Source organism: Pelodiscus sinensis, chromosome 5 (assembly GCF_049634645.1).
Source record: "Pelodiscus sinensis isolate JC-2024 chromosome 5, ASM4963464v1, whole genome shotgun sequence".
Classification (NCBI taxonomy): Eukaryota; Metazoa; Chordata; order Testudines; family Trionychidae; genus Pelodiscus; species Pelodiscus sinensis.
The window spans coordinates 59,856,634-59,872,453 of NC_134715.1; the positions used below are offsets into that span (position 1 = coordinate 59,856,634).

The following is a 15,820-nucleotide window of genomic DNA, read 5'->3' on the forward strand; positions in this document are numbered from 1 at the left end:
AGAGGGGGTAGGTCCTGGAACCAGCACAAGCCGGAAGTGAGCCATGTTGCTTGCCAGTCTGCCAAAAATTTACTCTGTGTGTGTGTGTGTGTGTGTGTGTGTGTGTATTTTCATACATATATGTATGAATGATGTTTTTATTTTCAAAATAAGTGTGTGTTGTTTGTGATAGATCTATTATCTGGCTTCTGGTAATATAACTTATTCCATTATATGAATGGAGGAGGCTATACTGATAAAAGTATGTTTTAGCCATTATTGTCTCTACTAAGGGAACTGTTTGGTACAGCTGTGGTGTATATGTACTGGCGAGCCTTTCAAGTATAGACTGGATCTTAGTCAAAACTTTGTCTTTGCTATCTCAACCTATATGATACTTTAAATGTCACATTCTTCTGTAAGTAAATTAAATTTCATATGTATTCTTTAGTGAATCATTTTAGCGTTCCTCTCTGTAATCTTCTGATTACTTTAGTATTTTGTCATTAAGGTGTGTGGTCTTTGTTGTTAGCTTTGTTAGCCTTAAAGTAAAGCTTTTTGGTCACCAAAATGGTCCAAACAAAAAATCAACCTTTTAAAGAAAAGTTGCCACCTTTCAACTGGAGTTAATGTAAATCAAATGAATAAAGCTGGAAAGTTTTAGAGAATACTTTAGTTTGGAAAATACAACCTAAATGAAAAAACAACTACATTTGGAAAAATATGAAAAAGCAGAGTTTAATATTTTTTTCCCAAAGTCATCTGTTTTGGTATAAAGTATTAATATTTAAGTTTTGTAATAAGTAGGTAGGGCTAGATTCTCCCATGCTTCACAGTTTGCATGAAATACAGTTCTGAAGATATAACCAGTATTGTTGCTCCATTTGTTAGTGTTCTCTTCTAATCCCTCCTCTTTCTTTCTATTGCTATCTGTATCAAGTTGCGAGTTCTTACTCAATGTGGTTTGTTTTTTTCTGCCTATATCTCTATTCTTGTTTCATTCTAGTTTTCCCCTCTCATAACCAAGGTTTCTCTCTAGTTGCTAGTGAAACGGTGATCTTTGTTCATTCTCCAATCACTTGTTTTCAAACCTGCTTTTTTGTTCCTTAGTTCTGCTGGTGGAATGAACTGTCATTAAAGTTTCTCCTTAATACATTTTTTTCACGTGTCCTTTTAATATTAAACGCATGCAAAAGGACAGTATTTATTAGTCTGCTGTACTGAAAGAGTCTTTGTCTGATGTGTTTGTGATCCTTTGAGCAAAGACCAGGCTTTCTTTAATATTTTGAATAGTGCTATGCACAGGTATAATGAGACAACTTCATAGCAAGATACTTTCCGTACCTTGAAATCTTAAAAAGCTTTATAGCATGGGTTCCCAAATTGGGGTGTGTGAAGAAATTCCAGGGAGGGCGCAAAGTGACCCAGCCACCCCTCCTCCATTAATCCCCCTCCCCCTCCAAGTTTTGCTTCTATTTTTGTTTTTCGGCCCTGGTCAGTTCCTTTTTTGTTTTTTTGCTCTTTTGTTGAGGGTGGGGCAGGGTTTCTCAAAAATCAAAAAAAGGGCGTGATGCTGAAAAGTTTTGGAACCACTGCTTTATAGTATAGGTTGGTGCAGTTAATTGCAGTGAGCATTCATGCCTAACGCAGAGTGTGTTGTAAATTAACAATGAGTTGTTGCATTATTGTGTGGAAAAAGCTTTTAACAGCGGCTGCCTGCATTCAATTTCAGTCTAGATCAGCTATGGCAAGCCTGCATGCGGCTCTTCCCCCAACCTTCCCCAGGGTGCAGCTCGCAAGGCCCACCCCTGCGGCTCGTGAAGCTGTCCATGAAAATATCCCTTGCCTCCTGGCTCCCTGTGCTCTCCAGGTCAGGGGAGCCGTCTTGTGCGTCCGTTAAAGATGGTGTTGGCTGGTGGGAGCCTGATGTGGCCAAAAAGCCTCGAAACACGTTTTCTTAAAGGGGCAGTCCTTTTCTTTTTCCTCGACCAATTGTGGCCGTAGGATCCTTTTAAAGGGCAGTCCCCTCCCTTTTTTTTTGGCTTGACAACTTTGCCCCAGCTCTTCATGCTGGATCCACTAAAAACTTGGCTCTTCACCAGAATGGGTTGGCCAGACCTGGTCTAGATAGACCATCACTTTCATAAACAGTGTATCCAATTAAATTTACACCTAAAATGTGCATGACACAGTAAAACTTTCTTCTGAATTGTCAAGTAAACATTATGATAAAGGACAAGGTGTCTGACTCCAAAATAAAGTTACCAATAGCTTTTTAAAGAGCAGTCTATGGAACATACTTATTATATATTAATAGAATACATACATCAGTTTGTAATGATCAAATATTTATTTTTCAGCTGTTTCATTGAGGTATATTTGGGTCTTCTGTGCATTTCAGTGGCTAATGCACTTAATTTGCACACAATGTAACTGTGCAGCATAAACTAGTAAATAGTTCCCTGAGTATAGACCAAGAGAGTTTAGTCAGCAACTTTAAGTGGGTTGTACCTATGAAAGCTCATGAGACCATCTACATGTTTTGTTAGTCTTTAAGCTGCTGCTAGACTATTCAATGTTTTAAGTTTTTCTACTTACAGACTAACCTTGGCTACCCTTCTGAAGTAAGTTAATACTGTCAGAGAACATTTGCATGTAATCTTTAGTTAAGAGCTCTGTTATGAGCCATTCCAAAATATCTTAGCTTTGTTTTGAGGAAGATTTCTTGAAGTTCCCAATTCATCTGAATTGCAGTATTTGATTCAAGATATCTGCCAAAATGACAATTCAGGGTAAAGTTTTATACATGAACAATAAACTCAGACTGCTCTTTTTTTTTTTTTAAATGAATTTAGAACTGTGGTGTCCAACATGTTAGCCACTAGCCACATGGTTATTTGGCCAGTTGAGTGTGGCTAGTGTGCTATAACAGTAGCCACTATATGGCTACTGCTTCAGAACTGGTTGGACACCATGGATTTAGAAGATAGCTCCTCACTTAGCCCATTGGAAGTCAGTGGGAGGCGAGGGCCTAAGGGCCATATCTACATGAGAAGATTGCATTGGTATGATTTAAAATCAATATTCTTTTTCTGTGTTGCTTGTGTAGATTAGCAACTACAATTTCACTTAAAGTTGACTGAGCCAAATGGCTGCGTTAGGAGAATTTGTTGCAGTAATGTCTCTTTCATATTTATAAATTGGACAATAGGCAGTGATATGTTTAATGGTCTGCTGTGCGGAACCACACTCAAACAGCAGGGAATCTTTGATATTTTTCCATTTGTCCATTAGATATTCGCATTTCCATGGTTAATTTGAATTTGGCACAGAGCTGACCAAGACGCCCATGGAAGGTCAAACCCAGGAACCTTCTGTGTTGAATCTGACACAAGATGCTTACTTTTTAAGTCTTATTTAGCCCAATCTGCTTTCCAAGCTTCCTTCTAATCATAGCCTGTTTGCATGAGGTTAAAGAAAGGCTTGTGGGTCTCAGCTTGGGATCCCCTGGGGCTCTGCTTGAGCTCCAGACATTTCAGGAGGAGAGAGAGGACTTCCAAGGCTTGGAGCTTCCTTCCTTGCAGCACAAAGACTTGCCACAGGACAGGTCAAAGTAAGCATAGGCTGTAATTTCCCCCCACTGATTTAAAGTATAAAGTCAAGATAACTTTCTGTCCTTCATAGACACTTACTGCTGCAGTGTTGAATCTGTTCGCTAGGCTGTTGCAGTGCCTGGAGAGGTTGTTGATAGGGATATAAAAGTGTAATCGTTCAAATGATTAACCCACAAGCATCGGCTTACCAGTTTCCATTACAGTAACACACCAGCTCCTGCTTCTGCCCTGTGCTGCTAGTGCTGCAATATAAATCTTATGCCAGGGGTTGGTAACCTTTCAGGCATGCCAAGATTTAACTTACTCATTTCTATTTACAGGTCTACGTGTCTCTGATAGTGTTCAAAGTCAATAATAGTCCTACTTTCGTTTTAGCAGCTTCATTAATAAATACATTAAGATACAAAACTTAATTTTCTTCTTTGAGTGGTCCTCGTGGGTGCTCCACTCAAGGTGTCGGGTCCCAACCGGGCGCCGCTAGTTGGAGATTTCCAGAGCTGTGGCCGGGCCGGACCGCGCATGCGCAAGAGCAGCATGCGCCATTCACGCCTTTGCAATGTCTCGTGGTCCGGCACCCCCTCGCCAGTTCCTCTCAACTGCCTGTGGTTGCTGGCGGAGTGCCGTTTATCTACTCAGAGAAAGCCGTTCTGTAAAAAAAAAACCAAAAAAACCCACACAAATAGTTTAACTATAGTACTTACAGGTAGTTAATTAGTAGTTAGTTGTTAGTTCTTTCCTCAGAAATAAAAAAATAATAATTTTTCTTCTAGTTACTGTTCTTAGTTTTTATTAGATTAGTCACTGTATATAGTTGCGCTGATCGAGCATCATGCCTGGGTCACCTGGGTTTAAAAGGTGTACTCAGCGTAAGGACGTGATGCCCGCGTCTGATGGGCATGCGACATGCGTCAGTTGTCTAGGGAAATTGCACGTCCCAGAGAAATGCGTCATTGCGCGAAATTGACTCTGAGAGCATGCAGGGAGAGAGACATGCGGTTAAAACTCCTGCTGTGCGATAAGGCTTTATAGCCTTCTGATGATCGTGGCTCAGAACGTCCCGTAGGACAGAAAAGGAGAGCGCAATCACCCGCAGTGATGGTGACAAAAAGGAAGAGAGCTTCTCCTACGTGCTGTCTTCCAGCTGGCTCACTGTCCCAGATTAGTCATGGGGACAAGCTGGGTACGTCCCGAGTGATGGGACAGCCGGAGAGATCACACCGGGCGATATCGGTTATGCATGCACCTCTGAGCCAGTCGGCGTCGGCACCGGCTCTTCAGCCCTGTAAGCGCTCAGTGTCTCACCGTGAGCGATCAGCACCGCCAGAGGTGCTTCAACCGGCAACGGCCGCGCAGTCGCAAACTCTAGTGGCACTGATGAGCCGTGACGAGCCGGAGTCGGCACTGAGGGACAAGCCCGGAGAGGAGCACGAATGGGCCTAACAGCTGAGCGCCCCGCACCACGCTGAGTCGGCACCAATAGATCGCTCTCTGTCTACAGTCTCGGCAGAGATGGAGCTGCCCACAGTGCCTTGTGGGATCCCAGCACAGCGGCACGGTAGCACAGTGCACCTAACGGAGGGTCAATCCTCTCCTCTCTCCCCCGTTCTTTATCATCAGAAGAACGTGAATCTGCCTGTACAACTAAGATCCCTACGAACGTGGCTAGAAAATCAATGCCAAGGCACTCGATTTAGCCATGACCAGTTTTTTCCCCTGAACCTTCGCTTTCGCCGCGTCATTCAGCGGAGATCAGAGATTATTCAGCATCTCACAGTCATGCGATGCGCTCTCGCGATGGAGATCAGTGTCTTGTCACTCTGATCATTACAACCGGTATTCCTACTATCACCGGGGATCGTCATATAGGTCTTGCTTACCTAGCTACTCCCCTCCGAGATCTTATCACAGGAGGCATGCTAGCAGATATTCCTCATGATCGTCCCCTGAGCATGTTGACCACAGGAGTCATCATTCATTCTATGGGAACGGTAGATCTCAGCCCCGTTCCCATCTGTGCTGTTGCCATACCTCTTATGGGTCACAACAGTCACTCCGATCCAGGATTGTCAAAGGGCGAAATCTCGTCTGAAGACCCCCTTGGCCCCAGCTCAATTGTCAGAGCCCGAGGAGGGGCAAATTTCCGATACAGACGATCGCCCCATCCTCCCCAGACAATGCTGTGTTTGTGGGGGATTCCTCACCTCCTGACGACACAAAAGAATTTCAGGATCTTTTTAGGAGGGTGGCTCAGTCACAGGACGTCCAATTGTCAGATGCCCCAGTGAAGCAATTGAAGCTCTGGAGAAAGTTACATCCCAAGCAGCAATCTAAGGTCACTCTCCCTATTGATGAGGCAATCCTCCAGTCAGCAGCTGAAATCTGGCATACCCAGTCTTCGACCACTCCAACTTCGAAATTGGCGGAAAAGCGTTATTTTTGTCTCATCTAAAGACTCAGAATTTCTTTTTACCCATCCTTAACCAAACTCCTTGGTTGTCAATGCAGCTCTACAAAGGGCTAAGAACCTGCAGCTAAAAAATGTAGGGCAGATAAGGAGGCCAAAAAATGGAATATATTTGGCCGCAAAGTATACTCATCGGCCACATTACTTCTTTGCATTGCGAATTATGCAGCCCTATTGGCAAACCATAGTTTCGATAATATCGCAAAGCTTACAGAGTTGGCCCAAAGAACATCGGAGGCCGATAAAGAATTCTTGCAGACAATCCTCAAGGAAGGCTCCGTGTGCTCGAAAGTGAATCTCCAGATACCTATGGATGTGGCAGACCCGGCGGCTCGAGGAGTGGCAACAGCAGTGTCTGAGATGCTCGTCCTGGCTTGCCACAGCGGCGGTACCCAAGGAGCTACACTTCAAAGTCGAGGACCTCCCTTTTGACAGGATAAAACTGTTCATGGAAAAGACCAATGAGGTACTTCATACTGGCAAAGATTCAAGAACGACGCTCCGTATGCTAGGAATGTACGTCCCATCATTCTGTCGTCGTTATTTTCCGTACCAGAGATGGTATGATTACTAGTCTCGTAGACAGCAAAACCGCATGTTTGACCAATCCCGTCCGAGACAATGACCTCAGCGAAGGCGACCACAGCCACCTAGAGCATCTGGCACGTCTGCCTCAAAACAGCAAGTTTGACTTCTTTGTCAAGGGCATGCGAACTCCACCAATCGTTATTGCGTACACAGGTCCTATTTTCCATCATTGTCTATGACCCTATCACCACCAATGGGTCAAAATAACATCGGACAAATGGGTGGTAGAAGTCATAAAGGTCGACTTCACCATCTCCTTCACTTCCATCCCCCCCACCACCCCACCTTCCCCGTCCCTATTCAGGGACCTATCTCACGAAGGCCTCCTGTGGCAGGAAGCTTATCGTCTTCTCATTATTGGAGCGATAGAGAGGGTCCCAGATCAGTTCAAGGGAAGAGGGTTCTATTCAAGGTATTTCCTAATGGAAAATAAAATGGGGTTGGAGACCCATTCTTGATCTAGGCTGCATAAATTGTTATCTCCGCAAGCAGCGCTTCAAAATGGTGACCTTGAATTCCATAATCCCATCCCTCGAATACCATGACTGGTTCGCTGCCCTCGACTTACAAGACACGTACTTTCACATAGCCATACATCCCGCGCACAGACGTTTTCTTCGATTTGTGATAAACGACAATCATTTTCAGCATCGAGTTCTGCCATTCGGTCTCGCCTCAGTGCCCAGAGCTTTCTCGAAGACCCTTGCTGTCGTAGTGGCTCATCTGTGTCGGCTACGAGTGGTAATATTCCCGTACCTGTACGATTGCTTAATAAAAGGTTCCACAGAGCAAGAAGCGTCACAGATGGTGGCAATGGTAGAACGCACTTTCGAATCCCTCAGTCTTTTCCTGAACAAACAAAAATCAACACTTACCCCGACACAATCTATAAAGTTCATAGAGGCAAACCTGGGTTCCCTCATGGCGAGGGCGTACTTACCGCAGGAGAGGTTTCATCACCATACTCAACGGGAATGTGAGTGTCTCTGTTCACAATTGCCTCTGTCTCCTGGGACACATGGCTGCTGCCGCCGTTGTAGTTCCTCATGCACGACTCCATCTGAGGAACCTCCAACACTGGTGGTTGTCGGTTTATGTTCCCATGAAGCACGACATTCACAAGACAGTATGGCTACCTTTGCATGTTCAAAGATCTCTGCGTTGGTGGACAAAAGCTCGAAATCTTTGGTTGGGGGTTCCATTCCACCGACAACAACCATCGGTACAAATAACGTCGGATGCCTCGCTCATCGGCTGGGGTGCTCACACGGCCAATGAATGAATCCAAGGCAAATGGTCTCTCATTGAGAGGAATCTTCCCATCAATCGATTAGAGCTCCAAGCAATTTTCTATGCATGCAAAGATTTTCTCCCACATATCAAAGGTCTCACAGTAAGAATACTGATGGACAACGTAGCAGTGATGTATTATGTGAACAGGCAGGGAGGAGCATGATTATGCTCCCTATGTTCCAAGGCGGTGCGGTGTTGGAATTGGTGCATACAGAGCAACATAACCCCAGTAGCATACTACTTACCTGGCACCATCAATGTAATTGTGGACTCCCTCAGCAGGCGTTTTTTCACGGACCACGAGTGGGAAATAAGGACAGACGTGATTTGGGCGATATTTTGCAAATGGAGTATGCTCCTCGTAGACCTTTTCACAACAACCTACAACTAGAAGTGTCGTCTATATTGCTCCAGAGCAGGGCTCGGCAAGGGCTCCTGCGGCAACGTGCTTCTGGTCGGCTGGAAGAAGGCTGTCCTGTATGCTTTTTCCCCCACAGCCCTCACTTCCAGGACGCTGGAGAAAATCAGAGCAGAGGCAGCGACCATCATTTTGTTAGCACCAGCCTAGCCAAGACAAGCCTGGTATCTGTTTTTACACAAAATGTCGATACAGCCACCGTATCCCCTCCCTCTCCACCGAGATCTTCTTTCTCAGGAACAAGGCTTGCTGTTACATCCCAGACTCGAGTCGTTACATCTGATGGCATGGCTCCTGAATGGTTAAAAGGAGAAGAAAAGCTGTGTTCTGAACAGGTCAAAGTGATCCTGCTGCATATCAGAAAAGAATCTACACGAAATACTTACCTTGTGAAATGGTAGAGATATTCCAAGTGGTGTCTTCAGACTAACGTACAGCTGCTTCTATTTCCTCTGCATCGCGTTTTTGACTACATCCTACATCTACAAAATTCAGGGCTAGCGTTGTCATCTTTAAAGGTGCATTTGGCAGCTATTAGTGCATTCCACCATCCAGCAGAGGGTTCCTCGTTCTTCTCTCATTAAATTACAAGGAGGTGTTTAAAGGGGCTCATGAATTAATACCCACCACGACGGGCCCCTCTCCCTTCTTGGAATCTTGACCTAGTGCTGAACACCATCGTGTACCCTCCTTTTGAGCCATCAGCGTCGGTTCCCCTACATATGCTAACCATGAAAACTGTGTTTCTACTTGTAATTACGTCAGCGAGAGGAGTGAGCGAGCTGGGGCTTTGATGGCATACCCCCCTTTCACTGTTTTTTCCAAAGACGCGGTAACATTACGATTACACCCGGTATTTATTCCCAAGGTCTGCTCTCCTTTTCACATTAACGAACCTATTGTCCTCACAGCATTTTACCCCAAGCCTCATTCTTCAAATAAGGACACTTTATTCCACACACTCAATGTCCGGAATAGACAGAACCCGCCAATGGTGGCAGACGGACAGGCTGTTCGTATCAACGGCACAGAGATCCAAAGGCAAGGCACTCTCCACCCAGTGCATTGCCAAATTGATTATGCTTTGTATTACCAATTGTCATTCGATCCGGAACAAGCCTCTTCCTTCTCTACCTCGCGCTCACTCTATGCGAGCAGTTTCAACTTCTACAGCATTTGCGAGGGGAGTTCCCCTCACTGATATCTGTTGCGTGGCTACCAACGTCTCCAGTGTAACTTTCGCTTGTCATTATGCCGTAAGTAGGAGGTGGGCTTTGGATACCGCCGTGGCCTCTGCAGTCTTATCCACGGTAGAAAATAACTGACCCGGAGCTCATTCTGGGTTACTGCTTTGTAGTCACCTTGAGTGGAGCACCCACGGGGACCATTCGAAGAAGAAGAAGAGGTGATACATTTTTCTAGACATTGATTAAAGTGTTTCCCTTAGTTGACATAGGAAAAATATAGAAACTACAGATAGCTGAGTTGTTTGAGTTTCAGCACTCGGGACAGTGCTGAAAAAATGCAGTCCTAGGAATTGTAAAAAGCATCCTGTTGAATCAATTTTCAGAATATTTTTTTCTTTAAAGCTGAAGAATGAATACTTCATGTCCTAGGGTACGTCTACACTTGCTCCCTAGTTCGAACTAGGGATGCAAATATAGCCAACCAAAATTGCTAATGAAGAGGGGATTTAAATATCCCGTGCTTCATTAGCATAATCTCACATGCGCGTTATTCTGCTCGCAAGCTGATTCGAACCAGGAAGAAGTGCGCTCCAGGACACGTTAGTTCGAATCAAAAATTCTTGGTTTGAAATAAAGTTACTCCTCATTTATAATTGAATTTGGGATAGACAGCTTGCTTTAATATATGTTCAATGTCCCTATATAATTTGTATACTAAAAGGGAGCATATATTTGGCCTGCTGAGTTTGACAGTTTTCTTTTTTCCAGCACTGTCATGATCTAGAAGTCGGTCAGCTCTACAATAATATCCCAGATGTGTATGCAGTGAAAATTGGGGAAAATGGGTAAAACATTTTTACTATAAGATTCTAGGGGACTGTTATTGCATGTTTAAGTGAAAAGAGGAAGAAAATATTTTATATTTGTGACTAACTCGAGAGAGCCCTTTTAAATAGGACTACGTGTAGTCAGTAGGAGATATCATGTGTGGTAAATCATTTCTGTCTATGGGTGGACACAATATTTAAGAACAGATATCTTACTCCAGAACTTGTGCCTTTGTATTAAGTCATTTGTCTGACTTTTGAATTCTCCAAAGCAGACAAGAAATGCACAACAGCACTCTATAATTTTCTCTGTTCACTAGATTTTTGCTGTGTAAAAGTGGTGGCAGGCTTTAATTTCCTATCTAGCCTTTTTACATTTATCCCCTATCTTATGGGATCATTAAAATCATGAATATCTTAATTTTTTCTTTATCCTGTGAAAAGCTTTAGCAGCAGCACAATTTGTTGAATAAATTGTGTTGATTTGAGTATTTAAAATCTACTTCTGTGGGTGGATCATTAAACCTTCCAGTACCCTGTTCATATTTGAACGGGTTGTGCTGGTAAGAAGAAAAATATTTTTGAGAGGCTAGTAGTGTCTACTAATTTTTTAGTGCTTTGTACATTACCCAGCAAGACTTACCATAAAACATAAGTATGGATTGATCCTCTGTAGTTTGGGACTTTCTGGTCCGGCAACGTTTGTGGTTTTCTCCTCAGTTAGCTTTCAGTTCAGAATTTCAAATTTTTAGGCATTACTTGCCAAATAAGATTTTCTGAATTTCAACAGTCTGGAGGAATTTATGGGAAAACTGCCACAAGATTGGGCTCAATTCTAGGCAATATTGGAGGAAGGGTAACTGGTGGCAATGACAGTGATTAAACTAGTTCTGGATGTGGCAGACATCTTATTGTGCTGTATAACTACAGACATTGTCAGTTGGAGGGACTTGTGGCTCCATTCCCCTAGTTTTCCCAGGGAAATGCAAAATATCACTGAAGACCTTTTTTAATTAATCCTATCATTTTAATCAGAAAACTGACTATTTGCCTTTACGCACTCAATGATTCAAGAACTACACTTTGTTCCTGTGTTATTTACACACCTATGCTGATATAAATTTTGCTGCCTTCCACTCACACAACATTATAGAACTTCTTAGTTGTTCCATCAGAGGCCTTACAAACCACCATGCAAGCATCAAAAGCATCTGGATCTGCCTTCTCAGCATTCCTCCTCCCACATGCAACCCTCACAAGAAAGATATTTCGGAGAAAACATAGCCAGCCATCAGCCACCTTATCCACTTCCATACAGCCACCCCACTCCCTGTGGAGGTCATCTTGCATTTTCCAGCTTGGATAAAATAAAAATGGACAAATTGCTGCAAAACCATGGCTGTCCAGTCAAGTTCATTATGCCATCTTATCCATAGCGGCTCTCCCTTGCTCCCTTCCCACATTCCTCTTCAGTAACTGCTCTCACAACAGCATCGTCACCCAAGAGGTGAGCTCCTTACTACCCAGAGGAGCAATAGAGAGATTGCCTCTGGAATACTAGGGGAAGGGGGGTGGGAGGAAGGTGGTGGTCTCAACTTACTTCCTGATAACCAAAAAAGATGGGTGAGTGGAGGCCAATTTTGGACCTACTTCTTAATATCTTCATTTGCAAGCCCAAATTTTGTATGGCTATACTAGCAATAATCATTCTCTGGCAATGCTGTTCTGTTCAGATCAGTGAAACTATGCCTTTGCATCTCTGACAAAGTGGTCTTTGTCCACGAAAGCTTATGATCCAATACATCTGTTAGTCTATAAGGTGCCACAGGACTCCTTGTCGCTTTTGCAGATCCAGACTAACACGGCTACCCCTCTGATACTTGACTATCTTTATTCTGGATTACTACCTATCCTTACAGGCATCGGGAACTGCCCTCAACTCCCTCAGTGTCCAGCAAATGGCAGTTAGTACCTTTCACCACTCCCTGTCTCTTCCTCTCCGTTCCCCCTGAAAGACATTCTGTTGTTACACATCATTTGACTGCTAGGTTTTGGAAGGGCTTCCTGAGTACATTCCCATCCATACAACACTTTGCTCCACTGTGGGACCTAAACCTCGTTCTGTCTGTACTTACAAAAACATTATTCAAACCTTTGGCATCATATTTTATGTCCCTCTTTTCCATGACAGTTACCTTTGTTGCTATCACTTCAGCAAGAAGGGTTGGTGAGCATGGGACCATGAGGGCAGACCCTTTCTTTGCCATTTTTCATGAAGTTAGAATTGTGGTGTTCGCACCCAAATTCCTGGGACATATAATTTCCTTGTTTCAAGTTAATGATCCGATTTACTTACCTATGTTTCTTCCCAAGCTGCACATCTCAGAAAACAGTCAACAATTCCACTTCCTCAGTGTCCATCGGGCTTTGGCCTTCTACCTGCAGAGAACGAGACCAATCTGGAAATCCTCCAGGCTGCTGGTTGCAATAGCAGAAAGAGTTACGGGTCAGGCAGTATCCACACAGAGCATATCCATGTGGATTTTTGGGTACATTACGATCTATTAATTATTTGGCCTGCCTCTACCTTCTGAATTGAAAACTCATTCCACAAGACAATGACCTCCCCCCAGGACGTGCTTATCTGGGACATATGTAGAGTGGCTACATGGTGCTCAGAATACACTTTTTGCTACGCATCATGTCTTGGTGCAAGATTAGGCAGTGCAGTTGTATTCCATTTCACCCTTCCACCTTCATCCTTGCCCTTTCTGTGAATTCTATGTGCGCTAATCACCCTCAGTTGGATACAGTAGGGCAGGGGTGGTCAACCAGCTAGAGACTAAGAGCCAAAATTACTGTGGATAGTAGCGCAAAGAGCCATGTATTGTATATTTATTTTTATATATCTGTAAAGCTCATATTACATACTTATTTGTATATATCTATAACCCTAAGGCACCCCTAGCCCCCCTGCTCTAACCCAATCCCCCCTTCATCCCCGAGAGCCAGGCAGCCACAGTGTGTATGGTAGTGACTCCCTTCCCCATCCTCCTGCTGGAGTCCCTTGCGCCACAGCTCTGTGCCTTTGCACGTTTTCTCTGCCTTTCTCCCCACGGCAATTTTCTCTCTAGTTGTCCCCGCTCCTTGGGAGGCGGGGGGAGGCAGTTCCTATTGAAATGGAAAAAAATGCTTTTGCTTTATAAATATTGCTCACCCTTTTTTGAAAGATCCTGTACTCCTGAAAAAGTTAGGCTTTTTTTTCTCGAAAGAACCATGTCTAGACTGCAGTTTCACTTTCAAATACCCTTTTTCGAAACAGCGATTGGATGCAAATATGCAAATGAAGCATGGGATATTTAAATCTGCACTTCATTTGCACTTTTGATTGGGCTTATTTACATCCCTCTTTCAAAAGTGGGATGTAGTCTAGACGAGCCCTTAACTAGAAGATTGCATTGAGTTAGAACATGACTCCTTAAAGTTGTATTACTGAATTCAATGGTTCTCAAACTTTTTTTTTTTAAACTGTGATCCCTTTTACATAGTAAGCCTCTATGTCTTCAAGGCGCCCCTTATCAGGCCTTCCTAATGGGGTAACTGGTGCTGGCCGTGGAGACCATGACCCTTGCCTTTAGAAAAGAGAAACACTTTTTTTATGTTTAATCATGGGTGCTGTGCTCCCTTTACATCTGGCCTCTGATTCGCCACTTTCCCTTGGCTTCTAATTCCTGTACGTTGTAGGAGGCAAACTACACAAGAGAAGTGTTGGATGAATGCTGCTACAAAGAAGCAGTGCATCAGTTTTAACCTGTGACTGAGTTAAATCAGTATGAACAGTTAATAGTTCCAGTTCATGTTGATTATAGTTTTGTTGCTCCATAAGTAGTTTGTGCTTACTGTGTATAACTTATTTCAATTTTGATGATAAATTCTGTTGAAAAATTTGTTTCACATAAGTGTTTTAAAAGATCTCTGGAAAAAAATATATTAAAGTTTTTTTTTTGTTTTTGTTTTTACTTGATTTAAGAAACAGTATTTACAAAATAATAGCTATGTAAAATATTTGGCACATTTTCATACATGTGACCATTTTGGCCTGTGTTGTGTTTATACTTGCCTTGTACTAAAATATGTGTGTGTTTTATTGCACTACTTGACTAAAATGTTTTTACTTGTATAATGCCTAATTTAGATATTATCATAGATGACTATTCACAATTCTAGCAATTTGATTTTTGGTATTTACTGCAGAAATATTTGCTTTATGACTTTTATGTGTTTTCATAGCTTTTTGTATTTTACACAGCTAATGTCAGGCTAAGAATAAGCATAACTCTTGCTTTGAAGAGTTTGATTTTATACAAGTGTTTCCAAGAGGTTAGCTTTAAAATATGGAATTAAAAAAAACCCAACTTTGGGTGTACTGGGTAGTCAGTCTCTCTCTCAATTTTTCCTGCGGGATGACAGAGTGATGACATCTGTATCCTCATGCTACTGCCTCCCACCTTGGCGCCGTCCCCTCTGTGCATGTACTGCTCCTGCTTCACACCCTGGAGAGGCTGCGCTGCTGGGGAGGAGCTGTTGGGGCTGTGTCCCCTCCGCCATCCAAGCCCAACCTCCTCCACTGTCTGAGCCCGATACTGTCTCTCCCCCACCCCCGGGCTGTCTCGTGTCCCCTCTGCTGTCCGAGCCTGATCTTCACTCTTTCACCAAGACCCCCCAGCCAGCTCCTGCCCCCTTCTCTCTTGGCCAGACACCCTACCCCCAGAGAGAGGGGGTTTGGCAAGCGTAGCGAGCAGGGGCGCAGCCCTCTAGTTTCTCTTAAAATTTAAGATCCAAATTTATAACTTCTGTAAGCCATTGGGATTGCAGGCAGTGTGAATTTAGAACCAAATTCTGCATTAAGACATTAGTAAAAAAAAAAAAAAGATATATTCTGAATCTGTGTTAGAATCTGGCCTTAAACAGAAGCTTGGATTCACTAGTTATTGACTATATTAAAATGTTAATAGAATGTGACAAGTTAAGACATGGTTGGCTCAGACATGGCTAATAATCTGTTGCTGACAATAGCAGCTAATAGTATTTCACCCCTGCCAACAGGCTAACAGATGGTTGTGTCCCTATAAACAGACTGAAGCACTGTTTTGTTGTGCAAATGAGTGCCCTCCCCCACTTTATGCCTGTGTAACTGGGTTAGTCAGTCCTCTATACTATCTGTGCAGAAGGACATTCCAGAATATGTCAGCCCCGTATGCAGGAATTTCCATGAAGGGGTGCGTTTTTGTAAATGTGGACCGCAAGGGTGTGAATGCACCCTCCGTGGTCCCCCAGGCAAGCAGGGAAATCAACCCCAGCCTTCCCCTAGCTGGCTAGAGCATGGGAGACAGAGATTCGGACAGCGCAGTACTGCTGCCTTCCCTTGGCCAGCTGGAACATGCTTACCT

At 43.5% G+C, this 15,820-nt stretch overlaps 1 protein-coding gene across 10 annotated transcripts in view; it reads left to right on the plus strand.

Annotated features, from left to right (window-relative positions):
* The window catches only part of RAPGEF2 (Rap guanine nucleotide exchange factor 2), a 303,062-nt gene that overhangs the window by 54,146 nt on the left and 233,096 nt on the right, over nt 1-15,820 (plus strand). The gene's annotated exons all lie outside the window — the stretch shown is intronic.